Source organism: Cydia strobilella, chromosome 3, assembly GCF_947568885.1.
Source record: "Cydia strobilella chromosome 3, ilCydStro3.1, whole genome shotgun sequence".
Lineage (NCBI taxonomy): Eukaryota > Metazoa > Arthropoda > Insecta > Lepidoptera > Tortricidae > Cydia > Cydia strobilella.
The window spans coordinates 1,328,620-1,352,945 of record NC_086043.1 but is presented as its reverse complement, the minus strand read 5'-3'; the positions used below and the strand labels follow the sequence as shown (position 1 = coordinate 1,352,945).

General features: G+C 34.1%; 1 protein-coding gene across 2 annotated transcripts in view; it reads left to right on the top strand.

Moving 5' to 3' along the window:
• Positions 1 to 24,326, top strand: part of LOC134755650 (uncharacterized) — a 276,948-nt gene that overhangs the window by 57,701 nt on the left and 194,921 nt on the right. The window contains exon 1 of one of the 2 annotated variants that reach the window (XM_063692179.1): positions 22,553 to 22,716. The exons of the other annotated variant lie outside the window; for it this stretch is intronic. The gene's annotated coding sequence lies outside the window, so the exon portion shown is untranslated. Of the gene's footprint in view, positions 1 to 22,552; positions 22,717 to 24,326 lie in introns of those variants that run through there. 2 annotated transcript variants of the gene reach the window in all.

Here is a 24,326-nt window from a genome sequence, read left to right as displayed (position 1 = left end):
TGCCTCGATAATCACGAAAATTTGATTCTCGATCAGATGGCGCCACTAGTTTTGGCCTACTCTCGTATAGAGGGCGTTGACTGTTTCGTTTGTTATTTATAATTTTAACGCATACCAGTGAAAGAACATGGGTCAAAATCATATAAAAATAATTAATGCAAATAAAAAAATCATTTATCCATATTTAAATACATTTTAACGTATTTTTATAAATCTTCATTTTTAGTTTTAAAGTATGTCGATAGATGGCAGTGAATTTACGGTGGTTACAAAATTTACTATGACAGTACCGCTCTATCTTATTATATCCTCATTGGTTTCGATTAATTGTTGTTTATCAATGAAATAATAAATTTGGAGCCTATGTTGTGCATTGAATGCAGATGTGTATGTTTTGAGATATAAATGATGGAACGGACTTGTGTATCCTGCGCTAAAATTTGTGACTTTTCAAGTAAAAGGTACCACATTGTCGCTTACCATAAGGACGAAATTTGCTGATATCTTTATACAAATAACCTGTCAGAGCGTCCTTATGGCAAGCGACAAAATTTTGTATGAATAAATATTTTTCCAGTGCGTTACACTAGTACAATACAAATAAATAAATTATTCATACAAAAATGTGACGATCTGGAAAGGAAATCTTCGAACACATTGTTTCATACATGATGCGTGAATGTACAAATGATTCTGAATAAAATAAGCCCAAAAAGTCAATATTTTGAAGACATGAATGAAATGTAATCGCACTTAAACTATCGTGAGACATATTTCAAAATATTTATCAGTACGGTTAAATAATAGTGAGTAAAAACCGTACTGATAAATAACATGAATGAAATGTACCTTATTTTTGGAAAACGCTCTTATCACTGATTTAAACTTTCACGATTTTTACTCATTATTATTTACAACGACGGGACTTAATCGCGTAACATTTTCGCGTAAGTTTTAAATTTTTACGCGATTAAGTCCCGTCGTTGTAAATAATAATAAACGCTCTTATATACTACTGTACTTACATAAAACATGTGTCTCATTCAGATTAAAATATAAACATGTTTATTTTGAACAAATACATACATTGAATTACATATTGATAATTATTCAAAATATTCAAATCATTAAACGATTTACGATCTCAAAACTGTTCGAAATTTATGATATCACATGAATGAAACGGCAAAAAGTGCGTGCTACAATAAATTAAGTACTGTCTCTAATAAATATTTATGATAAATTAATTGATTTCGGTTTCGGATAACTTTCCCGGTTCTACGAACTGCTGCAATTTGTTCTGTTCTTATATAACGAATGGGTAGGGTTGAGCTTTTAAGTTTTTGGGTTCATTGATGTTTTTATTATTATCCTAAAACTTTGAATTCGATGTCTGCTCTAAATGGGATAATGAAAGAAAATCAGAAACAATTAATCTCGTTTCCAGAATAGAAAAAGTAAATTGTCATTTTTATAAGATTGCCGATTTCTTTTAGCGCTGTGAAATAATTTTAGGGTCGGCAACGCGCGTGTAATATCTCTGGTGTTGCAGGCGTCCATAGGCTACGGTAACTGCTTACCATCAGGCGGGCCGTATGCTTGATTGCCACCGACGTGGTATAAAAAAAAATAATGTGTCCATATTTTTAATTAAAGTAACTTAATTGTCGTGTCCTGGTTTAAACTGTAGTAGCCATTTCAGTTCTCAGTCCCATTCTTTAAATAGGATATCATAAAAAAGTAAAAAGTATTTAAAATACTATACTGTCAATATGTGCTATTTTATTTTACACATTTAGTTACTTTACTTATAAAAATCATTTATTTCGGACCACAGAAATCCATAACAGGTTAGTCGAACATGCAGGAACTTAAAACTATGTTAGATACAATTAATTAATTATATGCAATAATTTCTGTAAAGGTTTTTATGATCTGAGGAACCTGAATTTTTTAATCTCTGATTCTGAGGAAACGAAAATTAAAGAAGTATCATCCCTAAGATTTCATATTGGAGGAAGACAGACGCGTCGCGGAAGTGGCAAACATATCGGATTTACGAGCATATCCTCGTTGATTTTTGTTGGACCTTATCTCTTTGCAATAAGGCTTACGAAAGGTCAGTGGAACTTGTAACTTAATTAGCTACTGATGGACCTTAACTCAATGCAGTAAGGGTTAGAAATGCTCAGTCGAATGTGTTTGCCTCGGAGCTTATGAATTATTCTTGGAGCTGTCAGGACATTGTGCTGGTTTACAGTAGAAGTATCCAAGCGGGCGAGGTGATATTAGAAAAAAAATTGTGACATACAAATCAAATGTGTAATATACTTATAAACGCTTATAAAATGATCAAGTAAAATAAGTCCCCACCACTCCATACATTTTAAAAGTGTGATATGCGCCACCTAATTTTTTTTACCATTAATCAAGTCAACAGTTCCACACTCAGTAGGTACTTGTCATTTTTATACCTGAGATAAATCAAGTGTTATATCCATCAACCCGTTTAGGATATTGTACACCCAGCTGCAAATAAAGATACAAATAATGTATACATGCCTACACTCTAAAATTATACCTTTCCTTCCTAAATTGGTTATAAATAAATCAAACAATCAAATACCAATAAAAGCGCTTAGCAATAAGGGATCGCTTCATCAAAGCGTTTTATTTTGGCACCGAATAAATTGCTCATTGATTCTTTTTGTTTTGTTTACAAATTGGGAACGTTCCGATATCGTGTTGGAAGTAATAACTTTTTAAATATACTCCTTGCTGTGATGCTTCGTAACAACTTCAACTTGAGTTATGGTATTTTTTAATCAATATAAAATGTATTATTATTTCTAATCACTTTTATTTTTTCATCACAAACTTTTTCTAATTATTAATGATATCTTCATTTCCATTTTGTTATTATTTACACGCTATAGATCTGACAATATATTTGCACGCTTGCTTGCAAGAAAAATACATTATATCCCATTGTAAAGTAGTTATAACACCTTTTTTTACTGTACAGTCGAAGGCAAAAATATCGATCCAGACAAATGACTCAAAAATATGTGAACACGACTTTATAGTTAAAGGTGTAAGAGCGTACAAATATTTTTGAAACTTTGGGAATGTATATTTATGCCCTCGACTGTAACCAATAAACGTCTTAGTTTTACTTAACTAAATAGTAAATAGATATGTAAATATGTAGATAGTTAATAAGTTTGTGTGTGTACCTACTAACATTAGTTGTAAGATTAAAATGTGTTATTAACCAAATTGATCCTTTGTTGGTCTTAAATAAATTTAATTTAATTTTAATTTAACTAACTTAGCGGTTTCACTCACGTATATTTAGTCACTCGCGCGATATGTTTCGGAGAGACTAGGTCTTAGTTCTATTTTTGCAAATATATATTTGATTAAAAAAATTTTCTTGTCCATCAATTTATACTATCCGCAAACTTTACTGATGATCGTGTTCGTAAACCTTGTCATTCACACTTGCATATTTATATAAAGGGTTGGTGATATGATCTCGGTTGTCAGTTTGGTTTGCGGATAATATATGTGGTACGTCTCTACGTATTATTATCCGACTAGTAACAACATACCTACCTACCAGGGCGGGAAATAACAAGCGGCTTAGTTGTACGCTGACAACTGTCAGCGCCATTTGTAACGTTAGTCAGTTCGTTAAATATAGCTGGCGTGTTTAAAATGTTTAAATACGCATTCAGGTATTCCTTTTAAGGGAGATTGAACGTAGGCGAAACTTTAATAGCTACTAATGTAGTGGGCACCTATCGAAAATAACTGTATTTTTTTGTTAAAACAAACTGCAATTTTGTTCAAAAAGTCTTTTATTTAGATGATAATTTTAGGAAATTACATAAAATAAAACCCGAATTGAAACATGCACAATTTTGATGGCAGTAATGGAAGTAGGTATAGTTACAAATACGTTTAGTTTATGTCTAAGTAAAACCTTAAATGCGCCTTTTACATGTAATAATCATACAATTATATGGCAGAATAAAACATCAAACAGCTAATCCACGGTGTAAAGTGATATGACCTATAATGCTGATAAACATTATTTAAGAGGCCGTAGTCGATTTTGGAGCAAAAATTTTAAATTGATAGATTTAGTCGTTGAAATTACACACGTTTTGTTACGTAATATCTAAATAACAAGTATTGGTTTCTATTAGCACGTCTTCTCATCTTGCCTTTTAATAATGAGGTCGCAAGCGTGCGTCTCCGGTAATATATGAAAAGAAGGGGCAGTTTTTAAAAATTCATCAAAAATGTATGGTGGTAAATTATACAAATTGATGAATAAGAATAGTTTCAACAAATGTTGTAGATTGTTTAAGTATCAAAATTACGTTGAAATTAAGTCGATTTTCAGAGAAATTGTCACTTGTTTTGAAGTAATTTCTGGAGAAAATTGATTTCGTCTAACTTTCATTTACACTACTTCAAAGTCATAATAATAAAAATGTAGTCTGATAAACGTCAAGTACAGGATATGTGTAATACAAAATTACCATGTTTAGCCGTCCAAATTTTAAGAAATTTACAAATAAGAGCGACAAAATCAGTGCTTCACGCGCGTTTACCTAAACGTCCATCAGAAAAGCAAACATTACTAATTTAGTGAGTCTGTTTTCAACAAATTGATCTGATAAAAGGTAAGATAAGAAGATGCGCTAATAGAAACCAGTACTTGTTATTTCAATTAGGTAACAAAAGGTGTACAATTTCACAGACTAAATCTATCAATTTTACATTTTTGCGACTAAAATCGACACCGGCCTCTTAAACATACAGATTCTGGGAGATCTTGAAATTGTGACAAACGATATGTTCGTTGCGGAAAACACAATCACATTAACCTCGTAAGGCCCACCATACAGTTTCCCTATTTTTAATTTGAACCTTGTTGTATAAAAAATTAGGGTGACTTTCGTTTGTTTTAGAAAACAATGAAACAAAAGAAATGCTACTTAATTCAGTTAGTGTGAGGTTCAAATTAGATTGAAACAGTGTACATTGTAATGCACATTGGGCTTTACGAGGTTAATGAGGATTAGATACTATCTTTGCACAATAGGTTAACAAAGTTGCTCGGTTATACTTTTTTCTAACAGATATCACTGATGATTGTATAGGTGTTACTTACAAAGTCAGAGAAATAAGGGTTCGCGTAGCGAGTTGGGCCGTGTAGTAAAGCGTGGCGCGGCCGGCCATACTCCACTGATTGATTTTCTTTGTGATTTTTCTTCAAATATGTGAGAAGACCGTGAAAATAAATGATAACCTCTTTGTAAACAACAAAATTCAAGTATCAGCAAGACAGAATAAATAATAAATAAATAAATATTATAAGACATTCTTACACAAATTGACTAAGCCCCACGGTAAGCCCAAGGAGGCTTGTGTTATGGGTACTCAGACAACTATATATCATCATCATCATGTCAGCCGATAGTCGTCCACTGCTGGACATAGGCCTCCCCCAAGACTCGCCACTCCGACCGATCCTGTGCCGCTCGCAACCACCGAATTCCCGCGACCTTCACCAGGTCGTCGCAACTATATATATAATACTTAAATACATAGAAAACACCCATGACTCAGGAACCCATGACTCTGTGCTCCTCACACAAATAAATGCCCTTACCGGGATACGAACGTCCTCGGCTTCGCAGGCAGGATCACTAACCACTGTCCACTAGGCCAGACCGGTCGTCAGAATAAGTCATCAAACACCTAACATGTGGTGTAAATGTAAAGTGATACTGATACCTAATGCCTGCGTACATTATTCAAATGTAACATAGTTGGCGACTTGCGGATATTTTAATTGAAATTGTGATGAACGACCGGCTCGGTGCGGACGTTTATGTAAACATATGAGATTTATGTTACGCATATTTCTGTATAAAATGGTGTAAGATTTCGTGTGGTAAGAAAAACCGGCCAAGTGCGAGTCGGACTCGCGCACCGAGCGTTCCGTACTTTTTAGTATTTGTTGTTATAGCGCCAACAGAAATACATCATCTGTAAAAATTTCAACTGTCTATTAGCTATCGCTGTTCATGAGATACAGCCTGGTGGCAGACAGACAGACGGACAGACGGACAGCGGAGTCTTAGTAATAGGGTCCAGTTTTTACCCTTTGGGTACGGAACCCTAAAAACTATGGGCAAGAAAAACACTTGTAGGAAAAAAAAAAGTTAGAGACAAAGATATAAAAAAGCAAATTCAATGATAGTACTAAATAATAACAAAATCATAAATAAAAATATAGGTTACTCTTGCGACGACCGAGACCAAATAAACTATGTTCCCTTACACCACCTGACCTTATGATCTTAACAGTCTTCACACTACAGCTGCTGCCATTATTTTCTCACACAATAGGTTTTTAAAAATCTGTTTATACTCGTATTGGGCTAGCTTCCTCCTGAGATTTTGTCCTTGAAGTAGGAATTTTTCATCCCAATTTTAACCCTTTAGTCGTTAGGTAAATAAAAAAAAAGGTTTGGACGCCTACAACATTTGAGAATAGGTAGCTTTAACAAGAAATAAAACTATGAAAATGGATTATATCGCGTATATTGAATTTATAATACATCCCGACGTTTCGAACCCTTTACAGCGTTCGTGGTCAACGGGTGACACCCGCGGGTGACATGACTAACTATCGCGGTAACCGAAGACAATATTATCTTTTATAATTCTGCGCGTTGTCTGTTAATATTTATGTAAAGGGTATCTTTGATAATTAAAATTGAAAATAGATACTACATCGCTCATTAGGTACTGGATAGAAGTAGTCATTGGTAGGTCTAAGTAGATAAAGGTTACTAACATAATATCCTATTCCTATAGTCCTTTTGGACGCCCCAGGTATCGCTGGTGCGATAGGGTGGAGGCGGATCTGCGCGAACTTCGAGTCACCAATTGGCGAGAGATCGCACAGGATCGAGAAAAGTGGCGCTGTCTTGTGTCGGAGGTCAAGTCTCATTTTGGGTCGCTGAGCCAACGGAGTAAGTAAGTAAATAACATAATATTAAGGGTAAAATGTTACTAACAAAATCATCTTCCTCGCGTTATGCCGGCATTTTGCCACGGCTCATGGGAGCGCTCCGCTTGACAACTAATCCTAAGAATTGACGTAGGCACTAGTTTTTACGAAGGCGATTGCCATCTGACCTTCCAACCCAGAGGGGGAAACTAGGCCTTGTTAGGATTAGTCCGGTTTCCTCACGATGTTTTCCTTCACCGAAAAGCGACTGGTATAAATATCAAATAATATTTCGTACATAAGTTCCGAAAAACTCATTGGTACGAGCCAGGGGTTTGAACCCGCGACCTCGGGATTGAAAGTCGCACGCTCTTACCGCTAGGCCACCAGCGCTTACTAACAAAATATGGATCGCTTTTGGTCTAAAATAAAGATTTTTTTATGCTTTTCCGAATACTACTATGCTAATTCCTCTGTTGCCACCGTTCCACTTGTTATTTGTCCGATACTGCTTATTTTATTCAAATAAACCTAGTCAAGCAACAATACTTATGTATTAAATAATTTCACGGTTTAGACTCACTTGTTTTAGTCACTCGCGCGACATGTTTCGGAGGTCTCTTTTCTCAAGCACTAATAGTGCGAGCAGCGTTCACGACGTTTTAAGTTAATACTTATGTATCTAAATCCGTAATTAATGATGTTTAATACACCTACACATTCTTGCATCCTAATCCATTTTTAAATCGCTACCGCAGTACAATGACATAAGATGAAGATAACGTTTTCATACAACACTTAATAAGCCGTATTTAAAAAAGTGGTCGCTCCACAACGGTTCAATTTGTCCTTTTGCAGGACACATGATGTCATGAGGAGGAAAATATCTAAGCTCACACGTGAAGAGTATAAGAAAAGACAGTAGTGCAAATGTTTATAAGCACATAAATATTTTTTAAAGTGTAAATATATAAATTAAAAACTATGATAAAATGTAACTTAAAAACTAATTAATAAAAAACTTAAATACATATAGTTTTCCTGGGTTTAAGAAGAGCTAAAAACAACTTCTGTTGCAAACGCCAATATGTCCTTATTTGGCTTCTTGTGGAATTTAAATTGCATGCCACGCCTGTCTAATTGCAAGGCAAGTTTTTGGAAAATTTTTGGAAACGAGCAAAAATGATCAGGCATATTTTTGTTTAGGTACTTATTTTTGAAACTACATTAACTCTTTGTTTATATACTCTAGATATAACAAAAGATCTAGTTGAAACTCGTATAGTTGAAATTGATAGGTTTTTGTAGATAATTTTTGTTTGTATTAATGAAAATAGTAATGTCATTAAGAAATACATTTATCTGATGCATTTAGCTTCAAGTTAAAAGGACTATCATAATATTAACTGAATTTAATAAAAACGTGAGTTGATTATGGGTAATAATAAGGTGCTTAAAGTCGACCGTACTCAACCTTTTACTGTAACAGTGTAACATGACTTGACGGAGACCTCTAACGTCTATTATTATAACATTTATAACACTACAGCTGACCTTATAACAAAAGAGTGACCTAACCTTGATAAGTCACTCCCGGACGGCACTGCGCTTTTTAAGAATGCACTGTTATTAAATAAGTACACAAATAATTGCTTAGTCAAGTTTCATATGAAGTCATCAGAAATATGTGTAATATGCGTCAATGCGTGCATTATGCGTAATGATAACACTTTTTTGCAAAATCCGTTTGGAGGATTTTTTATAGTTAGGTAATGTAATCGGAGACTATAGTCTACATATTTTTTAATTTTTGTAACCATCATGCTAGTACTACTTTTTAGTATAAAAGAAGTATTTGGTTTTAGTTTTAGATTTAAGTGTTAAATACTAGATTTAAAGACACAAACATAATGGTTTATACCCTAGCGATTTCGGAAGAGCGGGGTTTTCTGTCACAAGCATATCTAATGCTTAAAAGAAATAACCTAACCTAATCCCATGCTGTAAACTACTTGTAAGGAACCAATAAACATTTTTTAATTTTTTCATTTTTTCATTTCATTTTTTCATATGTGACGTTCTCAACTAAAAGGTAACACATTGTCGCTTGTCGATAAGGTTGAATTCAAATTGAAGCTATATGGAAATGGCGCCTTATTGACAACCGACAATAAGTACCCTTTTGGTTGAGAATGGCACATATATTTAATCTTGTCATCCTCATAATTCATTTTTTTTACTCTCCTAACAGCGGCAACACATGACGAGTAAATATAAATGTTTGTTATCACTGAAATCTTGCCTCTACTACGATTGTCACTTATATCAACATTATCGCACAAAATACGAAAAGTAGTACAAATGACTAACTTGAAGGATGAAAAAAAAAAAAAAAAATATGAAAAATATATTTATTTTGCACACAAAGATGGGAATTTGCAGATGGAGTATACATGAGGTCCAGGTTCCTCTAAAACTTGTCATTTAAACGAAATGACTTTTCTTTTTAACAGAAAGTTCAAATTATATTGACAGATTTTTGTAGATTTCCTTTTCCCAAAATGACGCCCGTGATGATATCCTTAAAAAATTTACATAAAAATGTGTGTCGTTGGCGTACGTGTCGCCATTATTTTTAGATTAAGCCAGGTCCCCACAGAAAACCAGCGCCACGGTTTGCCGCGGCACTATGCTGAGTGGGGATCCTTTTTGGCGTCCAAATGTTTTTTTGTCTGCATGCTTTTCTTTTTTATGTACTATGTTGCGGCGTCAAATAAATGTATTTTCTTTCTTTCTTCTTCTTATAAATAAGTGAATATTCTTTTCGACACAAAGTTCATATTTTACTTATTGATAGATGTCTGCGGGTTGGATATTTTTCCTTTAACTATGTACGTCCATGTAATAAAAAAAAACATTGATTTCGAGTAACAGGGACTAATAATTACAATAATATATTACAATTTGAAAATTACATTAAGCAAAATGAATATTAACACACTATTCTAAATACAAGCAAGCATGTTGCTGATTTGTATTTGTGGCCACCTGACGAAGCCTGCGTTGCGGATTTTTTACATGTAACTATTATTTTTTAAGATATTCTCAAATAAAATAAATAAATATGTATTACTTTCTAAATACTATTCACAATACATTTAATTTTTCATTTTAAAAATAATCATAATGTAATATGTAATGTAAAATCATTTATTTTAAATAATCTAATGTCGCTTGTTAGCTTACTGTATTACTTTATACTCTAGAACGGGATCAACGTTCGCCATAACACCATTTTAGGCCCCCGCTATTTACCTACGTTATGTTATGTCAAGTTTGCATATTCGTTCGGTATCGGCCTTTACGGGAAGTGCCCATTACCCACACAGTTCACTGACAATTCTTGAACCTTAATGCGAATACAATAAGGTCCACGTAAGAAGTTGCTGATAGTAAAACGGACAGGCGTTTTAGTATCTTTGTTTTCTAGTTTTGACGCTTAAGGGTCTCCGCAAAGATAGATATAACTCCGTAATAGATGGATACAGTCTAAGGAAAAAACGTGCCTCGAAAATCACGAAAATTTGATTATCGATCAGAGGGCGCCACTAGTTTTGGCCTACACTCGTATAGAGGGCGTTGACGGTTTCGTTTGTTATTTATAATTTTAACGCATATCAGTGAAAGAACATGGATCAAAATTATAAAAATAATTAATGCAAATAAAAAAAATCATTTATCCACATTTAAATACATTTTATCGTATTTTTATAAATATTTATTTTTAGTTTTAAAGTGTGTCGACAGATGGCAGTGAATTTACTGGGGTTACAAAATTTACTATGACAGTACCGCTCTAGTATAAGTTACTCTATGGTCCCCGGCAAGCTCGGTTCTCCATACAAACGTAGTTACGCTCTCATTTTAAAACGAGTAGCTAGTTTGCTCTGAAACTTTGTACTTACAATAGGATAAGGTATATCTATGTCTGAAATTAGTTTATGTAGCTTCAGATACCATAGTAAAAAAATATAGCGAATTTACGTTTTTCATACAAAACTTGTTTTTGCTCTATTTCGTTTGTTTTATAAACTGGAGCTATAAACTAATTTCTGACCTAGATATAGGGTAAACTCCCATTATTTATCCCATAACACACGCCTAATTCGGTGATACAAGTTTTGAAGCATGACACCCAGGAAAGCTAGTGAATTAGGGCCTTTTAAATGGGACCTCACGGCTTCACGACTTCGGCGGCTTTGCCGTGAACAAACACAACACTATGGGTGCAATACCATAGGCATAGAGTAACTTATACTAGAGCGTTACTGTCATACTAAATTTTGTAACCCCAGTAAATTCACTGCCATCTGTCGACACACTTTAAAACTAAAAATAAATATTTATAAAAATACGATAAAATGTATTTAAATATGGATAAATGATTTTTTTATTTGCATTAATTATTTTTATATGATTTTGACCCATGTTCTTTCACTGGTATGCGTTAAGATTATAAATAACAAACGAAACAGTCAACGCCCTCTATACGAGTGTAGGCCAAAACTAGTGGCGCCATCTGATCGAGAATCAAATTTTCGTGATTTTCGAGGCACGTTTTTTTCTTAGACTGTATCCATCTATTACGGAGTTATATTTATCTTTGCCATAGGTATTGCAAAATACATATATGAAATTGAAACACTTTCTATTATAACTAAGACTCCTTTTTGAGAGGCTGGCCAAACATAGCATTAAACAGAGACGAGTGAAAAAAGAGAGGGGATGCCTTTGCCCAGCAGTGGGATACAGTGGGCTCTGAATAATAATAATAATAATAATAGAGACTGCTTGTTTAAGTATTTAACTAACTTGTTTTATAAATAGAACATCGATACCTATGCCAATGAGAAAAGATCACAAATAAATTTGAACATATCTTACCCACTTTGTGGTCAAAGGTTTGGTATTTCAATACCAGAGGTTTACTCTCTCTCTGACTTGCGATTGCTGGACCTAAAGACTTTGTACTGTTTATAATTAGTCAATTAAAAGTGGATGGTGGTACGTCATCATATTGGGTAAAACCCATTGTATTTGTTCTTGGGTTTAAAACGTCATCGTTGTCTCAATGGCTTCGTCATCGCCTCGGGCGAATTCTTTCTAGATGATACCGGATCTTATTCGTAGGGTCGGTTGCACCAACTGTTTGTCATCGTTAAAGAGTTCGCTAAATTTTATAGTATGGAAAGTTTCATAGTAAACTGTCTGTCAAGTGCGGATGGTGCAACTGGCACTTAGGATGATTTGAGTGAAGCGAAAGTGTTAAGATTGATACATCTCATTTCATTTCATTTATTCATTCATTTACAACATACATTGTGTTTGAATAACAGATATTTACAAAATTAAAAATAACATTCAATAAAATAAAATTCTAAAACTAGCAGTTATTTAGGATATTTGATAGATAGGATATTAGATATTTGAGTAACGTTTAAAAATGTAATGTTTAACTTTGCGTGGAATGATGATGATTGAAAAAAATACCGGCCAAGTGCGAGTCGAACTCGCGCACAAAGGGTTCCGTATCATTACGCAAAAAAAACGGCAAAAAAATCACGCTTGTTGTATGGGAGATCCACTTCAATATTTATTTTATGTTTTTAGTATTTGCTGTTATAGAGGCAAAAGAAATACATCATCTGTGAAAATTTCAACTGTCTAAGCTATCACGGTTCATGAGATACAGCCTGCGTGACAGACGGACAGACAGACAGCGGAGTCTTAGCAATAGGGTCCCGTTTTTACCCTTTGGGTACGGCGGGCCTCTATTTATCGCCATAACAGATTTCATCTTAATAGGTTCATCGGTTTAAGTGTGAAGGGGTAACAGACTGACAGACAGAGTTACTTTCGCATTTATAATATTATAGTATGGATGTACGAGTAAGTGTAAGTTTGACACCCTCAATAGCAAATTCTGAAAAGGAATTTCGAATGCATTATAAATTCTCGATTAAAATTACATATACCTTTACCTATCCGGTTTTATAATGAAATTTTACACACATTAATAATTACAATACATTTACACACATTAATGATTAATAAGTCAAAAAAATACGAAATAGTCGAAATTTTAAACACATTAATAATTAATAAGTCAAAAAAATACCAAAAAATTAATCAAAACTTAAAACTAATTATTACTACGACTACTAATTAAACCTAGACGAGCTAAAACTAAAACAATTAAACCTATTAAACTTCACATATAATTTGGAACTTTAAATCAAAACCTTATGTTTATAACCTAATCTTTGAACTTCAAAAAATAATGTCACGGACGTATTAATTACACATACGACGTAGTCACACGTCGTCACACGTCGTGTCGCAAGTGTCGCAACGATCGATTTGTGGGCCAATGTCTAGTGATTATAGATTACATCCGCCAGATTACGCATTGTAAAACGTAACTTGTGCTCACCGTTTTTATGCCTGATGCTGCATCGTTCATTCGCTTTCCATTATTACAATATTTAGGTAGTTTATGCTTTTACATTTATCTCTGATACGTTTTTAGGGTTTAGGGTACCCAAAGGGTAAAAACGGGACCCTATTACTAAGACTCCGCTGTCCGTCTGTCCGTCCGTCTGTCTGTCTGTCACCAGGCTATATTTTATGAACCGTGATAGCTAGAAAGTTGAAATTTTCACAGATAATATATTTCTGTTGCCGCTATAACAACAAATACTAAAAAGTACGGAACCCTCGGTGCGCGAGTCCGACTCGCACTTGGCCGGTTTTTTATTTTATCATAAATATTGTCTTGAAATTCCTTATTTGAATTTTGACATTATTTTCTATTTATGTTTTGCATAATAGCACAATAGGCTTATTAAGTTTTATACCAATAAAAATGATACATTAATTAATTTACCCTTTGTTTGTTTCAGGTAATTTCTATGGAACCCAGAGGCGTGTTTAAATTTGACACGATTACTAAACACCAGCTATATGTCATTCAAGTTTGTAATCGTTTCTTAGTTGAAAGGGTAGAGAAACTCTTTCATCTAAACGGTCAATTGCTCATTTATAAACTCAATAATAATGAAAGCGGGATAGTTGGTTTACAAAGTAAAAAACAATATTATCTTATTTTACATACGTATGTCAAGAGTTGGAATAAGTAATCTTTTTCATACATTAATACTAACTAGTTTTCATAGATTTAGTCTAAAAAAGTCATACTTTGAAAGGAAAATAGAGAAATAAGTTAAATCAATCAATCAATATATATTTATTTCAGTTCGTTAGAGTAGTCCCAAAATTCGTTGACAATAATTTTTTGAAATATATTTTTCTTAGTTACCTACAAGTCTAAAAACAAAACGTATCCTCCTCCTCCCTAAACCTGTGTCCAAAAGTAGGAAATAATGGTACTTAACAAAGTTAATTCGTGATAGACCCGATTTTAAATATGTTTTAGTATGTGTTCAAATTGCAAAAGTTTTGAATCTTATATTGCAAAACGTATATTTTTGTCAACGTATTTTTGCACCACCCTGTATTAAGGAGAACATATGGGGTCCCTTTGTTTGACATAATTATTGAAAGTCATAATGTAATGATTGTCATATTATCATTAGTCATATTGAAACCGTTAACTTTTCAGGATTTTCCTTAGGTTATCCTATAGATAGGTTAGGTTAGGTTTGTTTTAGGGCAATCCTGAAAAGTTACGCGTTTCTGAAAAAAAAAAAAAAAAAAAAACAAATTATGACTATCGAAAATATGGACAAACAATACATTATGAATTAAAACTATATGGGAAACAATAGAGACCGATATAGTTACACGTTACACCGGTTCCGACTTCTACCCCTCTACCACCACACTCCATCTAGTAGGTGAGTCTGTTCGGGATAATATTCGTTTAGGACGGTTGCAGACGTTATGTAAGCAGTTTGGTCACTGGTCAGCTGTTGCGTCGCAATTGCAATATGGTTGCAATGTGTTATGATACAGACCGACTACAGATACAATTGGCTCTTGTTTCTACTCAAGTTATCATATCTTTTTTCAGTTTTTTTGTGTATGTTGTAAATGTGTATAAATCTAATAGGCATTTGAATTGCGAATTTGGTTGCAAACAGAAGTAAAATAAATGACTGAATACTGAATACTGAAATTAAAATAGCATATTCCTGAATAAAATGGGAATTTTTCCTTAAATTTCTTAATTATTTCTTTAAAAAATTGGCCAGAAATGACGACAAAATTATGGCTGTATTTCGAACAATTGCTAAACTTGTGATTTTTTAGGATCTGAATTCATCAAAAATGATTACAATTTTGTTATGTAGGCCAACGTCTGAGTATGAGTAATAAGATATAATAATTACATGTTTATTAATATTGTCTTCGGTTACCGCGATAGTTACTCACCCGTTGACCACGAACGCTGTAAAGGGTTCGAAACGTCTGGACGTAATATAAATTCAATATACGGGATATAATCCGTTTTCATAGTTTTATTATATATTTATTAATTAAATTATGTTTAATTTGGTCCCTGGTTAAAAATCAACATAAAATCAAAATAAATTTTTTGACTATTTTTTTATTAGGTTTTTATTTTAGTTCCTTAAATAATCATTTATTTGTTACAAAATATCATTATTATTTATTTATTTATTAATGAATTTTATTAAAATCGAAAACATGCTTAATTAATAAAAAAACGTAACCTAAAATTTTAGCTTTTCATTTAGGTAACTTGAATATGAAATTCAATAAATTAATTCATTAATTAGAAAGTAATTTAACCTAATTAAAAATTAATTAAAGTAATAATCTGAATCAATAGTATTTAGTGTCGTTCAGCAGTTTTTCAATTGGGTTAATATACGTTTGTTTTTATTCACGTTTCCATGAAATCGAATATTTTGTGATTCATTTTAGTTTTGCAAGCATGGCGCATCCCAGGTAGCAAAATGACGTCAGCGACGTCATAATGACGGCATTATTACGTCATAATGACGTCGCTGACGTCATAATGGCGTATAAACGCTACTGGGGATGTTTGCGAGTATAGCCTATACAGTGAGTTCCTTGTTTATTTAAATAAACCAGTAGCCGATATCTGTTGATTCAGCTTTCTTGACATTGGTTTCGTAATTTTTAAACAAAATCATTTATGTTTTTTTGCAATCATGCTTGCAAAATTAGGATGAATCATGAAAAAATTGGGGATTTACGTTGATAGCCGAAGAAGGTTAAAAATCACCTAACCTAATCTAAGTTATCAAAAATAAATCTGGAGACATTTGCTGAAATATGCTTTAGAAATAAACATACATACAAAAATGGGCCTGAACTTTGGTTTTTGTTATCTAAACCAAACTGGAAGCTATATAAGAACGATTTTTTGTTACATAATGGTTATAAAAAAACGAACTATAAGGTCTATAAAGACTATAAGGTGATGGCGGAAGAAAGAGGAGGCCTTTGCCCAGCAGTAGCTATTAAAAAAAAAGTTCATGTGGGTTAAGAGAAACATTTTTTTTTGCTCTTGGCAAGAGAAACACTTTTAGGAAATCCTCATACTGTTTCTCTTGCCCCGATGTTTCTCTTATCCCATCTAATCTTACACACACTTATTCCTCAAAAACTTTTTTTTAATATGTTAAAAAAGAAAAACTATTTCGTCTATTCATGTACAATCGCCCTAATACCTAAAACGCCCTACTCGTTCAGTTTGACACCTCACACAAGACAACCTTGCGTATAATAGCACTTCACTCTCACTGTCTTGAAGTGTCAAAGATGAGCGTGACAAGTCAATCTGATGTCAAAGGAATTAGTTTAGGTCAAAGATTGTTTGAATCTGTCAAGCGACATATTTGATCTGTTTTTGGTTTTGATCTTCAACATTAAATGACAGACATATTTGAGCGTAGTGGGAAATTAAAGAAACTTTAAAAAATTTAAATGTAAACAAAAAACCGGTATCGTACCGTATCGGTCTATTCAGCCACCAAAAAGTCCAAAAACGGTGTCTCTCCGGTGTTACACCATAAATCGTCTGCAATAGACGCAAAGGCCAATGATGATGATGAGATTTACACAGTAGCAGAAAGTTTCCAAAAAGTAGGAAAAGCTTGGAAATTTCAGTTTTTTTACAGGATATAAACTTTCATTTTGGAAATGGAAGATTTAGATCTTCGTGCAAAAATTAAATAAAAATGATGAGAAGGTTCTGACATTGTTCCATTTAGAAGTTTCGCAATATTGGTAACTCTCCGATGGCATATTACTTATTAGTATCCACGTTTACCCAATTGTCTGGTTAACTATTCTTATTGAACTACAACTTCACTGACTGCTGACTGTTGTAACTTCAGCTTTATTACCCCACGCCCAGGCTGCGAGCTGCGCGCTGCCCGTTCTCTTAAACTCTCTGTTCTCCCTCACCATACCGGTTTTCTCACGTCTTCTTTCGCTGTTCAAGCAATCCGTCTTTGGAATTCGCTCCCTCTAACGATTAGACAAGCCCCAAACAAGCTGACTTTCAAACGAATGCTCTACAAGCACCTGCTAGATACTGTCTAGTGGGACCCCCCCCCTCCCCCCTTCCCCGCACATGCAAATATATATTTATGTATATTATATGATAAATTTGTATATGTATTTATATTGTTTATTTATGTCGTTTATAAAGGTATTATAGTATATAAATATTACTAGTTTGTATATTGGCGTTAGTATTAGAATTTATATTTAGATTTTTTTTTTCGCATCGCACTGCACCCACCTTAACAATTTCTGTTTGGCCCAGTGGTTGACTGGTAGAGAATGCCTCAAGGCATTAAGTCCGCCTTTTGTACTTGTTCTTGTGCAATAAAGTTTAAAATAAATAAATAAATAAACTACATAAACGCGATTCACGCATGCCTTTAGATTTCCCGCAATGGTTTTTACACCCACACGTATCTACGGTAACAGATACGCGGCCATTTTGGCCGTTACGTCACACGGCCTCTCGTAACGGAAGCGTTTCTTTTAGTTCCGTAAGGACTGTTCGATTTTTAAAAATAGCGACTTGATTAGTTATTGACGACCTTGACGACTCGCAGTGGTCGCTCCCGTTTGATTATCCGCAAACCAAACTGACGAACGCGGTCATTCTCGTATTTTTAGGGTTCCGTACCCGAAGGGTAAAAACGGGACCCTATTACTAAGACTCCGCTGTCCGTCTGTCCGTCCGTCCGTCCGTCTGTCTGTCTGTCACCAGGCTGTATCTCATGAACCGTGATAGCTAGACAGTTGAAATTTTCACAGATGATGTATTTCTGTTGCCGCTATAACAACAAATAGTAAAAACAGAATAATATAAATATTTAAATGGGGCTCCCATACAACAAACGTGATTTTTTAGCTGTTATTTTCCGTAATGGTACGGAACCCTTAGTGCGCGAGTCCGACTCTCACTTGGCCGCTTTTTTATGATATAGGAGCCAAATGAGCAGATGAATCACCTAATTACTGTCTCTTTCACTCCTGCTACGCCTATGCACGTGTGAATGAGAAATTTACCTGTTGGTTTACGTATACTACATAACAGTCGTGTCAATTTCGTATCATATCAATAACTGATCTAGTTGAGATTTTAAAAATGTAAATGGTCTCAAAGTATCTTTTTAGGGTTCCGTACCCAAAGAGTAGAAACGGGACCCTATTACTAAGACTCGCGCTGTCCGTCTGTCTGTCTGTCACCAGTCTGTATCTCATGAAAAGTGATAGCTAGACAGTTGAAATTTTCACAGATGATGTATTTCTGTTGCCGCTATAACAACAAATACTAAAAAGTACGGAACCCTCGGTGGGCGAATCGGACTCGCACTTGGCCGGTTTTTTTGTGTGATTTTCTCTTGTATGATTATTCTGTAAGGCTATTTTTAGTAATGTTTATAACTTACTTATTTATTTAGGTAAACAAATCAATTCTTATATTTAAATATTAACTGATTTATTACTAAGAAACTAGGATAGATTACAACGCTTGGGTATATTGATTATGTGTTCTAATCGTAGAATGAGAAAATAACACATAAATAATCAAGCAAACATTATTTATGAATTATGACACACGACACACCCAAAAACAGTTTCCTCCCCTTTTCATTAGACGGTTAAATATAGCAACACCGCCACTTTCTTGTCACAGTCTGTCAAATTAGGTACGCCCTGTTACACTTCGGTAATAATAAGTTGAAAAGCGGATAATAATACACGCATCACTATTATTTTAAGAGGGAAAGTTTTGCGTGTGCAATACTATAATTTTTTTTTTTTATTATGGATAAATAAGTAGTTAAATTATTTTAACTAGAAAACACCCTTTCGCTTAGACTATCGGCGTGAATAACGTAAAAGCGTATTTATTTTGTTAATATCTTAGCAAACAAACAACTTTGGGAACGAATAAAATTATTCTCCTAGGAGGTGCAAGCGCGCACTGCTTGCAATTAGAGTTGGTCAAAGACTAGTCTTACTAAGATGGCATATAGTCGAGAATTTGGGACGGGTACCGCCGTGGCGAGGTGGCCTAGGGGTTCATGGAGTTAGCCGCGATAGCTAAAGACGCCGCGCCGGTTCGAATCCGGCCTTCAAAACCGGAGGGGGATACCGCCGTTTAGCCAAAATATCTTTCGCCAAATTTCACTTCCCAACAAACTTATGGCATCAGTTTCATTTCCCAAATGAAATTTTAGCAAGTTTTTTACTTCGCAACCATTTCATTTCCCAACCCCATATTGCGAAATGAAAATGACGTACTAGGTTGGGTTAGGTTAGGTTGGATTATGAAAATTTGCGAAATGAAATTTTGCCAAATGATAATTTTCTTAAAATAGTTTGGGAAGTAATACTTTGGGAAACGATTTTTGGCAATACATTAGTAAACCCACTGGAGGGCTTCGTCACTTTTTCTTTAATATATGACAGGTATTACAGTTTATAATCTTAGCAAATAGCACGAGTAATAACGTGATAACATTTTCTAGTATATCGATTGACCTCTAAATACAATATTTGAAAAAGACACGGTAACATTTAGTCAGCTATACGTTAGAATTGAAACAATTCTTGGAACGGTGGCATTGGTATTCTATCCGGGTAAATCCAGCACTGTGTCCTGCAATCGAGATACAAACGGCTACCAAAAATAAACCGGGTAACGGGTGCTTTTGACCTTGGTGCTTCAAATGCAAAAAACTCTTTTCATTGTAAAATGTATGGTAGGTATACTATTTATCAAAAAATTACCTTTTAGGCGGTCTTAAATAAATAGTTTAGTTTCTAACTGCGAGTTTGTTCGTTTAGAATGTTGATTGCCGCGATAAAAAACCGACCAAGTGCGAGTCGGGCTCGCGCACGAAGGGTTCCGTACCATTACGCAAAAAAGGCAAAAAATCACGTTTGTTCTATGGGCTCCTACTTAAATATCTATTTTATTCTGTTTTTAGTATTTGTCGTTATAGCGGCAACAGAAATACATCATCTGTGAAAATTTCAACTGAACATCATCATCATCATCGTAATTTTCTGTGTCGTGAGATACAGTCTGGTGACAGATGGACAGACAGATAGACAGACTGACAGTAGAGTCTTAGTAATAGGGTCCCGTTTTTACCGTTTGGGTACGGAACCCTAAAAAACTATCCTACTGGCGTCATTTGCCGAAACTGAAACTGTACCCAATTTAATTGAAATCAGTTCAGCAGTTTAAGCGTGAAACAGTAACAAACAGACACACAGAGATTACAGTGACTTTCGAATTTATGATATTAAGTACTAAGAATCATTTATAGAAATAGAAATAATTTATTCGTTAGCACACACAAATAGAAAGTTATACAGAACAGAGAAACATAAATAAAAGAAAAAGTGCCACGAAATGGTCTCACCTCAGCATGTTGCTGGCGACTTCCAGCGCTGATCTTCCATTTCAAGATGACATCTGATTATACAGATGGGTTCAGTATGTACAAATATAGATATAACTCCGTAATAGATGGATACAGTCTAAGGAAAAAACGTGCCACGAAAATCACGAAAATTTGATTCTCGATCAGATGGCGCCACTAGTTTAGGCCTACACTCGTATAGAGGGCGTTGACTGTTTCGTTTGTTATTTATAATTTTAACGCATACCAGTGAAAGAACATGGGTCAAAATCATATAAAAATAATTAATGCAAATTAAAAAATTATTTATCCATATTTAAATACATTTTATCGTATTTTTATAAATATTTATTTTTAGTTTTAAAGTGTGTTGACAGATGGCAGTGAATTAACTGGGGTTACAAAATTTACTATGACAGTACCGCTCTAGTATAAGTTACTCTATGGTATGTATTTCGCTAATAGAGAAATCTACTAACTGACATAATGACAGATCACTCAGTTAGAATGTTCCTACTCAAATGTCTGACACATTTGCTTAATTTAATTTAAATTGGTGTACCTACTTTCTCCGTCTCGACAATGGCATGATCGCAACTGATCTAATTTATCGAAAAAGTTTACTAATTGGTGTTAATAATCTGTTCAGTAGCAAATCTAAATGTGTATTTTGTACTGGCTACTAGAACTTAATTTTTTAGGGTTCCGTACCCAAAGGGTAAAAATGGGACCCTTATACTAAGACTCCGCTGTCCGTCTGTCTGTCACCAGGCTGTATCTCATGAACCGTGATAGCTAGACAGTTGAAATTTTTACAGATGATGTATTTCTGTTGCCGCTACAACAACGAATACTAAAAAGTACGGAACCCTCGGTGGGCGAGTCCGACTCGCACTTGTCCGGTTTTTTTTGTTTATAGTTTTATTACAATAATCATTAATTTGTACGATATTAAATACATCCATTGAAGGCATTGAATAATGTTTTAATATTAAATATTTTGAGGGAGAGGGAGGCCTTTGCCCAGCATTGGGATACAATAGGCTACTAAATAAAATAATAAATAAATTATATATTAATACTAATGCACTCATTTATTTACCGACAGTTTATCAAATACTAAATTAATATAGCATAATGTATACCCAAAAGTATTTTCTATCAGCTAACCGCACCATAATTAGGTAAAAGAAGGTTCACATTTCGCAAATTTTGCAAATCTGCGCTAAAATTTCTCTTTCCAAAAAATGTACAAAAGATAGATAAATACAAACGATTGCCGTAGGCATTTTGGATTTGAACGACAGCATGAATGTACTAGCATGCGGAGCGTGCCTAAATATTGTGTCCTTGAAAATTAACATTACCTATATTGCTACGTTTTGGCATAATTAAGATTTTGATAGAATCAAATAAACTGTCAACTCAAAACTGCAACTGCACAATTTTGCCAATTGAACTCCCAAAACTGCCACCAGCATCTGTCAAGCCACATCGCGAACGCAGTGGTGGGAGCGCAGTCTTTCGCCGTCGCTCGACCGCGCCCGTCGCGCCGTTCGAAATTCAAATTTTGAATCTCGAATCCGTGACCCATTTTGAAGTGTGTTATTTTTTTAATTTGCGAAAAAGGAATTGTGTTTTGTGCCAGTGACGTTGCCAAAAGTGCTTGTTGCGCTCGGATTTGTCGTCAGTTTTTCGCAAGTGAGTTTTTAATTATTATTTTTTCAGGAATTGGTAGTTCATGCGTGTAGATGTGCGGAAATGTGTATGCATGTGAAATTGCGGTTATAATTAGATGCAAATTAGTGCGAATCGTAATTGGTATGAATGTTGAATAAATTAGATTATAGTTTGTGCTTGCATGACACGCGTTGAGGTTTTTTGTATGTAGAGTTGTTGGCTCTATATTCTACTCTACTTTTATTGCTAAATATAATTATTGCATGTAATTAGAATTCCAGATGTAATTGTTGGTAAAAACTAAAAATCATTAAAGTTATTGTTTAACAATAGATTTATTGATTACTATATTTATTAATAAAAAATATTTATATATTTATAATGATTCTGAAATAAAACTGTTAATTTTTTTTTCGCTAGGTATAAATAAAATTTGGCTGAGTGAATAAGTCCTCATTTTGGGTAGGATAAATGCAAACTTGTCCTCTGTCCCAAAAAAAGTATGTAAATTTCCGTTGACTTTTTTTTTAGTAACCAAGTAGAAGATTTTTTACGAGATGCGGTAAAACCGCGCTTATCTTTTATAAAATTGGGACCTCTTATCTATCCGCCAAATTTTATAGAAATCTGGTCAAAAAAAAATCGGCAATGAAACAAAAATCGGCTCAATCACAAATGCAACAGCCGCGTCTTTACGAAAGAAAAAAGGCGTAAGTGCCCATAGACTTTATTGATATTTGTGACTTTATACGGTTTCGATTTGACAGCCGTTTATGAATATAAAAAGCACCCTAAATAATATAAATAAATATAATGACGAGTCAAATAAATTTGAACGTTAAGCCCTTGAAAATAAAGATCTTTTTGCTTATCGACTTCATAGACATTTGCGACGTTTTGAAGCGATCGAAGACGTAGCGTTTCTCTCGGCGCTCGCGCTTATGTAACTCGGTTTGTTCATTAGGGGGCAATTATTCAGACATCTACGCGAGAATCAACATCAACGTACGAACGGTATGTTTACTTAGAGACAGCTGTTGTGTGTTTATGAGGAAATGGTACGGTAAAGTTGTAAGGAATTAGAAAAAGCCTAAGTGACCATTTTATTTAATTAATTTAATTTAATTTTTAATTTTTTATTCATGATAAAGTAAAATACATTTTATAAATAATATAAAAACTCGCCAAACTGTGAAGTAAATGATGATGGTGTGATTTAAATTTGTACATTGTAAATTACAGTTTCAATGCAATCTGGCTAGTCGTTTTAAAATGAGAGTGTAACTACGCTTGTATGGAGAACCTAACTTGCCGGGGCCTCTTAAAGGCTGGCAACGCACTTGTAACTTATCTAGTATTGTAGGTGTCCATGATCAACGATTATTGCTTACCATCGTCAGGAAATTCGTCTGCTCAACTGCCTCCTATATCATTAAAAATGTATAAATATTTTCCTATATGCTCTATTTCACAGTAACATTCCACGTGAAAAGAAAACGTATAATCGAACGGAATAAAAACTGTACAAATGTAACAACGTATTTGCCTATGCAGTGCTATGACAAAGTATTGTAATGGCCGTCTATTATCGATGATTTTGGATAATACATGCGATGATATAATACGGTTTC